Source organism: Oryx dammah, unplaced genomic scaffold, assembly GCF_014754425.2.
Source record: "Oryx dammah isolate SB20612 unplaced genomic scaffold, SCBI_Odam_1.1 HiC_scaffold_9, whole genome shotgun sequence".
NCBI classification, from domain to species: Eukaryota; Metazoa; Chordata; class Mammalia; order Artiodactyla; family Bovidae; genus Oryx; species Oryx dammah.
This window is the reverse complement of record NW_024070193.1, coordinates 52,701,137-52,709,749: the sequence shown is the minus strand read 5'-3', so window position 1 is coordinate 52,709,749 and position 8,613 is coordinate 52,701,137.

Below are 8,613 nucleotides of genomic sequence, written 5' to 3'. Positions count from 1 at the left end.
TCCGTTCGCAGCAATATGGATGGACCTAGAGATTGTCATACTGAGTGAAATAAGTTAGAGAAGGAGAAATATAGTCCTACATCCTTTTTATATGGAATCTAAAAAATTATACAAATGAATTTACTTAACAAAACAGAAAGAGACTCAGACTTAGAGAATGAACTTTTATGGCTGAGGAGGGGAAGAGAGAGGGAGTTTGGGACAGGGGCACACTGCTGTAGTCAAAAGGGATAACCAACAAGGACCTACTGTACAGCACATGGAGCTCTGCTCAATGTTTGTGGCAGTGCAGATGCGAGGATAGTTTGGGGGAGATGGATACATGTGTATGTATGGCTGAGTCCCTTCACTGTTCACCTGAAACTATCACAACATTGTTAATTGGCTAGACCCCGATGCAAAATAAAAGTTTAACAGAAAAATTCATGACTGAGATTATTCAAAGCTGAGTTGCAATCTCTGCAAGAACCAGCCTTTTTTTTTTGTATAACTTTATCACTAATGTGGAGCATTGAGGTCCCAACACAAAGCAAAGAAACACCCCTTCTTGGTTGCACTGTGTTATTTTCCATTTCCTTAGCCTGACAGAGCTATCAAAATAACCATTCAGTTTCTCATCCTCTCAGCAGTCCCCTCTAAAATGAGTAAATAATCCTCCAGAAGGAAAGAAGTTTTAATCCCTAAGATAACTTAGAGCACCTGCTCTTCCATAGACCCTGGTCTAACAATTTTCACTATCTTATTAGATGAGCAATGCTTTTATCAAAATTTGCACACGTTTCTAAATGTCCCTTACCCTCAGAAAGAAATTTATCTATTTCACCATTACCAGAAGTGAAAATTTCTTTAAACCTTTTCTACTCAGTAGATATAGATTTAGATATTCCCTGGTAGCTCAGAAGGTAAAGAATCTGCCTGCAATGCAAGAGACCTGGGTTCAATCCCTGGATTGGGAAGAAGGGCATGGATCCTTCTTCTCCAAGGGATCCCCTGGAGAAGAGCACGGAAACCCATTCCAGTATTCTTGCCTGGAGAATCTCCATGGACAGAGAAGCCTGGTGGGCTACAGTCCATGAGGTCTCAAAGAGTCAGACACAACAGAGCGACTAAGCACAGCACAGCACGTAGATAGTACAGACATAAATAGAGAGAACTAGATAGCTATAATATAGATATACAGATACAGATATAATATATTGATAGAATTGTTGAGTGTGTTTTCATCTTTCACAAGAGTAGCAGCATAATGTATATTCAGTAAATTTCTTTGTTTTCTCCACAGACTTCTATTTTAGAACAGATCGATCTTCCTCATTCTCTTTCAATAGTACCCACTGAACTCTTGACAGTGGACATCGCTAGAAGGTCGAGGGTTTGTCTTTGATAGAATCAGCAGTCAAAGGGTACTCTGGCTTTTATATAACATTTTTTTAGATAAGTCAATGAATTCATTTTGACTTGTGAAATTTAAAATTTGATAAAGTGTTAGAGTTATACCAGTGAAAAGTGCATTTTGGAATAAAAACAGACCTTTGGGAAAGAGAGTGTCATTCTGCCAGACAATTTCTCTGGCATTTACAGATTATTTTCTACACTGTGTGTTTGTAGCAGCTTTTCCCCTGCAGTATTTCAAAAGATCCTATTCCTCCATTTTTTCCCCAATACTTTGGTCAACATCACCATCTAACCAATCCACATGTTGCCCTCTGTTCATGTAACAGAATCTTTTCCCCTGCACACTGAGTTATTTTTTTCATCTTTTTCCCTTTTGCTTCTGTAGGCACACATTGTGCATTTTTGGTGAGCTGGAGAAGCTGAAGTGAAGAATTTGTTTATGTTTTCATGTGAATGAAGATAAAATTCTGTAAAAACCAAGTTCAAATAGCTACAGAGCAAACCTTTTATATGCTCATTTACTCTTACACAGACTATTTGGCAGGACCCTCTTAAAAGTCAGTAGACAGAAAAATATGCTGTCTTAAAATATAATGTAACAAAAAACAGTGGGCTTTTAATTATTCTCCCAAGGCTATTCCTACCTTTTAAAAATAAATGAAAGCAAGCTTGATCACCTTTTAAAGGCTGGAACGCAAAGTTAATAGGCACTAAGACAGCCGATGGCATGCCTAACAACCCAAGGCATGTATGCAAATCTCCCCTGCACAGGGATGCTCCTCTGGTCTTCATTCAATGTCTGGTGGGTCCCCCCGGGCTCGTGGCCTCTGCAGCACCTCCCAAGTGCTCCAGCTTCCCTCTCTCGATCACACCCAGCAGCATCCCTAGATTTCAGTTGTCAGCCTCTTCCAACTTGCATGTTCCTCTCAACATCTTGTTTCCCCATCACTTGTTTGTTGAATGAATAAATGAGAGCAAAGCAATTTGCCCTTGTTCACAGTACTACCAAGTAGCAGAATGCACTTCTTTCTCTCTTCAGCACCCTGCTACCCACTCAGTAGGGAATAGAGGAGAAACACCAAACGTAACTTTCTCCCGCTACCTACCTGGTCCAAGTCAGTTCTAGTTAAGTGCCTGGAAAATTGTCATGTGTACATTCCTACTGTTATTTGTACATGATTTAGCCTAATTATTGATGATTTGCTAACTCCTCAGTGAGTGGTTTTAGCTTCCAGTACATAATACTAAAAAGAGAAAATATTTGCCCACAGCTTGATACATATCTTTAGACAGTAAACAGAGGCTCAAAATGAATAAAATATATATCTTTAAAGTATATGAATTGGCATACTGAACAGAGGTGATACATGGATTGTGATCAAAACACAGGTTTGTTTTTACCTTCCACTGTTCCTTTGAACATTATTTCATGAGGATAATCGTCCCTGCCCCCCAATTCCCAGTGAATCCATGGATTTTTTTTCTCACTTCAAGGTTAACAGTCCCACTACCACTTAAATTTGAAGATACGGTTTTGTTTCAGAAATTGGCACTAGACACTTAGCAATAGAAACGCACGACTTTGTTTGGCATTAGGTCTTCTTCCTCCCCCTGTGTGGGCTCCTGGGTCCTTTGTGGCGCATCACTATTTGGGGACCCCTTACAGCTCTTTCGGAGAAGGCAATGGCACCCCACTCTAGTACTCTTGCCTGGAAAATCCCGTGGACGGAGGAGCCTGGTAGGCTGCAGTCCATGAGGTCGCTAAGAGTCGGACAGGACTGAACGACTTCACTTTGACTTTTCACTTTCATGCACTGGAGAAGGAAATGGCAACCCACTCCAGTATTCTTGCCTGGAGAATCCCATGGACGGGGGAGCCTGGTGGGCTGCCGTCTATGGCGTCGCACAGAGTCGGACACGACTGAAGCGACTTAGCAGCAGCAGCAGCAGCAGTACAGCTCTTTATGGGGACCCCTTACAGCCCTTTTTGGGGACCCCTATAGCCCTTGAGCAGCTTACATAAACCTCTGTCCTCTTCCTGCGGGGGTCTCTTTCTGTTTCCAGATAGTCTTGTGTGGCAGGACCAAGACACCCCCACCCAACTCTCTTTCCAGCAGAATACACAGTTTAGTCCCATGCGCTGACAAATTTGGAGAGTGTAGGGGTAGGGATTCTGGTCTGGCCAGCAGGAGGCATTCTAAACACAGAAAACCACCATGCATGAGGAAAGGGGCCATTGGATTCAAAGAGAATAGTGAAGTCTCCTTAGAAGCCACCTCTTCATTGCTTGGCTCTGCTGAACAGGAAATGGAGTGCAAAGGAATGATTAACCCAATGGGATGGTGACAGACTAAGAGAAGTCAAGCATCTTGGGCTCTCCTATCGCACTACTTCTCAAAGAAAAATTTTCAATGTCTCTGTCTTTGCTGTACTTCAGCAAAAAGCAAAAATCAACATATGGGCTAAGATAAGAGGTATTTAACATGTCACATTGTTGGGTTGGGTTTTCCTGTCTTCTCACCATGCCCCATATGCATGATGACCATTCTTCTGGAAATGAAGGCTTGGACGCATTGCTTGACAAGTACAGATACCAGTGAGTACAACCAGACAGTCTACTGTTAATACATGAACTATCTGAGGGAGACCTAGGAGGAACAGTCCCTAATAGCAGACTGAGAGTTCCACAGGGAATTGAGCAGAGATGGTCAATAGTTTGCCCTGCTTTCCCAGAGCAAAAGGACAGAGCTCAGTGGTTACTCTGTGATCTTTAAAGAAGTGAGAATGTTACTGTTAGACATGATAGAAGCCTGAGAATACTTATCTTCCTGCTGCTATAAATTAGTCTTGCTCAATTCACTTACTCAATTCAATGCTGAGCTTGATGAAGCACAAGCTGGAATCAAGATTGCAGGGAGAAATATCAATAACCTTAGATATGTAGATGACACCACCCTGATGGCACAAATGGATGTCATGAAGGGATGTGAGAGTTGGACTATAATGAAAGCTGAGCACTGAAGAACTGATACTTCTGAACTGTGGAAATCAGTTCTGAATATTCATCAGAAGGACTGATGCTGAAGCTGAAGCTCCAATCCTTTGGCCACCTGATGCAAAGAACTGACTCATTTGAAATGACCCTGATGCTGCGAAAGATTGAAAGCAGGAGGAGAAGGGGATGACAGAGGATGATATGGTTGGGTGGCATCACCCACTTGGTGGACATAAATTTGAGCAAGCTTGGCAAGTTGGTGATGGACAGGGAGGCCTGGCGTGCTGCAGTCCATGGGGTTTAAAATAGTCAGACACAACTGAGCGACAACTAAACTGACATGCACCAATATATGAAATTTGTTTTGGTCTTTCTGACTTACTTCACTCTGTACGGCAGTCTGTAGGTCAGTTCACATCTCTGCAGATGGCACAGCTTTGTTCCTTTTAATGGCTGAGCAATATTCAGTTGTACATCTATACATGAGATCTTCTCTATCCTTTCCTCGGTACTGGGCATTTAGGTCATTTCCATGTCTTGATTAGTTTAAGTCGTGCTGCAGTGAACATTGGGGTGCATGCATCTCTGAATTATGGTTTTCTTTGGGTACATGCCCAGAAATGGGTTTGCTGGTTCATATAGTACTTCTATTTTTAGCTTTTTAAGGACTCTCCATACTGTTGTCCATAGTGACTGTATCAATTTACATTCTCACCAACAGTGTAATCAGGTTCCCTTTTCTCCATACCCTCTCCAGCATTTATGGTTTGTAAATTTTTTGATGATGGCCATTCTGACTGGTGTAATGTGATACCTTGTTGTAGCTTTGATTTACATTTCACTCATAATTAGCGTGTTGAGCATCTTTTCCTGTGTAATTGGCCATCTGTATGTCTGGGCAAAGAGTAATAGAGTTTTGCCAAGAAAATGCACTGGTCATAGCAAACACCCTTTTCCAACAACACAAGAGAAGACTCTACACATGGACATCACCAGATGGTCAACACTGAAATCAGATTGATTATATTCTCTGCAGCAAAAGATGGAGAAGCTCTATACAGTCAACAAAAACAAGACCAGAAGCTGACTGTAGCTCAGATAATGAACTCCTTATTACCAAATTCAGACTGAAATTGAAGAAAGCAGGGAAAACTGCTAGACCATTCAGGTATGACCTAAATCAAATCCCTTATGATTATACAGTGGAAGTGAGAAATAGATTTAAGGGACTAGATCTGAAAGATAGAGTGCCTAATGAACTATGGAATGAGGTTCGTGACATTGTACAGGAGACAGGGATCAAGACCATCCCCATGGAAAAGAAATGCAAAAAAGCAAAATGGCTGTCTGGGGAAGCCTTACAAATAGCTGTGAAAAGAAGAGAGGCAAAAAGCAAAGGAGAAAAGGAAAGATATAAGCATCTGAATGCAGAGTTCCAAAGAATAGCAAGAAGAGATAAGAAAGCCTTCTTCAGAGATCAATGCAAAGAAATAGAGGAAAACAACAGAATGGGAAAGACTAGAGATCTCCTCAAGAAAATTAGAGATACCAAGGGAACATTTCATGCAAAGATGGGCTTGATAAAGGACAGAAATGGTATGGACCTAACAGAAGCAGAAGATATTAAGAAGAGATGGCAAAAATACACAGAAGAACAGTACAAAAAAGATCTTCAAGATCTGGATAATCATGATGGTGTGATCACACATCTAGAGCCAGACATCCTGGAATGTGAAGTCAAGTGGGGCTAAGGAAGCATCACTACGAACAAAGCTAGTGGAGGTGATGGAATTCCAGTGGAGGAGCTCTTTCAAATCCTGAAAGATGATGCTGTGAAAGTGCTGCACTCAATATGCCAGCAAATGTGGAAAACTCAGCAGTGGCCACAGGACTGGAAAAGGTCAGTTTTCATTCCAATCCCAAAGAAAGGCAATGCCAAAGAATGCTCAAACTACCGCACAATTGCACTCATCTCACATGCTAGCAAAGTAATGCTAAAAATTCTCCAAGCCAGGCTTCAGCAATACGTGAACTGTGAACTTTCTGATGTTCCAGCTGGTTTTAGAAAAGGCAGAGGAACCAGAGATCAAATTGCCAACATCCTCTGGATCATCAAAAAAGCAAGAGAGTTCCAGAAAAACATCTATTTCTGTTTTATTGACTATGCCAAAGCCTTTGACTGTGTGGATCACAATAAACTGTGGAAGATTCTGAGAGAGATGGGAATACCAGACCATCTGACCTGCCTCTTGAGAAATCTGTATGTAGGTCAGGAAGCAAATCCAGTTAGAACTGGACATGGACCAACAGACTGGTTCCAAATAGGAAAAGGAGTATGTCAAGGCTGTATATTGTCATCCTGCTTATTTAACTTCTATGCAGAGTACATCATGAGAAACGCTGGGCTGGAAGAAACACAAGCTGGAATCAAGATTGCCGGGAGAAATATCAATAACCTCAGATATGCAGATGACACCACCCTTACAGCAGAAAATGAAGAGGAACTAAAAAGCTTCTTGATGAAAGTAAAAGAGGAGAGTGAAAAAGTTGGCTTAAAGCTCAACATTCAGAAAACGAAGATCATGGCATCTGGTCCCATCACTTCATGGGAAATAGATGGGGAAACAGTGGAAACAGTGTCAGACTTTATTTTTTTGGGCTCCAAAATCACTGTAGATGGTGATTGCAGCCATGAAATTAAAAGACGCTTACTCCTTGGAAGGAAATTTATGACCAACCTAGATAGCATATGCAAAAGCAGACATTACTTTGCCAATAAAGGTCCGTCTAGTCAAGGCTATGGTTTTTCCTTTGGTCATGTATGGATGTGAGAGTTGGACTGTGAAGAAGGCTGAGCGCCAAAGAATTGATGCTTTTGAACTGTGGTGTTGGAGAAGACTCTTGAGAGTCCCTTGGACTGCAGGGAGATCCAACCAGTCCATTCTGAAGGAGATCAACCCTGGGATTTCTTTGGAAGGAATGATGCTAAAGCTGAAGCTCCAGTACTTTGGCCACCTGATGCAAAGAGTTGACTCATTGGAAAAGACTCTGATGCTGGGAGGGATTGGGGGCAGAAGGAGAAGGGGATGACCGAGGATGAGATGGCTGGATGGCATCACGGACTCGATGGATGTGAGTCTGAGTGAACTCCGGGAGATGGTGATGGACAGGGAGTCCTGGTGGGCTGCAATTCATGGGGTCGCAAAGAGTCAGACACGACTGTGCGACTGAACTGAACTGAACTGAACTGAACTGATGTCTTTTTAAGGCTTCCCATTTTTTGATTGGGTTGTTTGTTATTTTGATATCGAGCTGCAGGAACTGTTTGTATATTTTGGAGAGTAATCCCTGCCCAGTTGCTTCATTTGCAAATGTTTTCTCCATTCTGAGTGTTGTCTTTTCATCTTGTTTATGGTTTCCTTTGCTGTGCAAAAGCTTTTAATTAGGTACCAGTTGTTTATTTTTGTTTTTATTTTCATTGCTGTAGGAGATGGGTCAAAGAAGATCTTGCTGCGATTTATGTCAAAGAGTGTTCTGTTTTCCTCTAAGAGTTTTACAGTGTCTGACCTTCAGTCATGAATTTGGTTTAAAGTTAACTCATGTTACTTGGGCGTGTATGTGCCTACCAGAAATAAAAATAAATTCTCTAGAGGAAGAGTATATCACTCTGGGGAACAAATTAGTCTACAAACAATTTTGCAAGTAGATGTCTGATCTATAATTAAAACAAAACAGGCGCATGAGGGACGAAAAGGAAATACTAATGAAAACAAGCAGAAACAAGAGATGGTAAGAAGAGAAGCATAGAGAAACCAGATATTGGAGCTATCAGATCCATAGTTTAAAATATCTATTCATTATATTCAGAGAGATAAAAGACAACTGTGAGAAGTATGTCAGAGTACTAGAAACTATAAAAATTAAAAAAAGTGAAGTCTGCAACTAAAAATTAAAATTAAAAGCTCAGTGAGGGTCTTCCCTGGTGGTGCAGTAAATGGGAGTCTACCTGCCAATGCAGGGGACACAGGTTCGATCCCTGGTCCAAGAGGATTCCACATGCCATGGAACAACTAAGCTCGTGCACCACAACTTCTGAGCCCATGCTCTAGCAACTACTGAGGCTGTAGCAACTACAGAGCCTGTGTGCTGCAACTGCTGAGGCCCACACGCCTGGAGCCTGTGCTCTGCTACAGGAGAATATGCCCCAGTGAGAAGCTTGTGCA